The sequence below is a fragment of the Dendropsophus ebraccatus genome, chromosome 11 (genome assembly GCF_027789765.1).
Source record: "Dendropsophus ebraccatus isolate aDenEbr1 chromosome 11, aDenEbr1.pat, whole genome shotgun sequence".
NCBI classification, from domain to species: Eukaryota; Metazoa; Chordata; class Amphibia; order Anura; family Hylidae; genus Dendropsophus; species Dendropsophus ebraccatus.
Window position 1 is genome coordinate 42,415,374 of NC_091464.1, and position 1,217 is coordinate 42,416,590.

Consider the following 1,217-nt stretch of genomic DNA (forward strand, 5'->3'; position numbering starts at 1 on the left):
TTTGTAATAGTGATTTACAATAAAGATTTTGGGGGGATTTATCAAAGGGTGTAAAATATCCACTGGTGTAACTGCCAACAGCAACCAATCACAGCTCAGCTTTCATTTACCAGAGCTGTAAGCTGAGCTGTGATTGGTTGCTGTGGGCAGTTTACACCAGTTTATATTTTACACCCTTTAATAAATCTGGCCCTTTATCTTTAAATATACTTGTTGTTTATCTGTCCAGTATAATATTTTTTGTAGGCTGTATATAAGTGTAGATACTGTGAAATGTGGTATTATGGTTCCATCTAGTGCCTAAACTTTGTCAGCTCCTTTGAGTGAGGTCCCTATTTCTAACCACACACTACATATCCATTGCATTATTGGAGCAATGTGGTTTGTTGGAAGAGCCCCTGTGGTTTTGCCCACCCGGCCCAGTTAGAGGGGCTTATTGGCTAAGACCAGCCTACAGTAAAGAGGAGTGTTTTGCCTCCTCTCTCTCTATTGAGAAGTCAGGTAAGGCTCAGAACATTTTGCCAGTCACATCACCTATTCCAAGACCTGCACCCCACAGTGGACACTGCAGGTAAACTTTTGTAAGTCCATGATTGCTACGTATTTAACCCATGGGGAGCCAACCAGTGAAGATTCTATACTAACAACAGAAAATCAGGAGAAGAGAATAGACTGTCAAAAATCCCCATAAACATCTCAATGCACTTTTGCTAATTTGGTACATTCTCATGAATGTACATATCAGCTATTGCACAATGGAAATTACATTTGTTTTACATGGTTTTGCACCTCTATGTCTAGCTGAATTCACCAGACATACTAAAAAGATTACTACCACCCCCATTGCACTCAACCTGCCGAGCTGGAGGGGTGTGAGTGATGCAGTAAGACTACTGCCACTGAGACATCTGAATTGGTGACCCCTTTCTTCACAGCTGCCTACTGGACCACTGGTAACCACACATTCAACACCTAGGTTGTTACAGAGGATTCACTGTATATTCCTTTATAGTCAGGAATAATCTGAGTATTAAAATCAGGCACATATTATTTTCATTGCTATAATAGATTTTGTTGTGAATGTAATTTTCTGATGGATACAGGGATGCCATTTTTTGCCACTACACTAAATATTGCCAATTCATGTCCATTAATACAAAGGACTTAATCCATTAATAGCCATATAAAAAGGACTTACCAATGGTGCAATTCTTTTT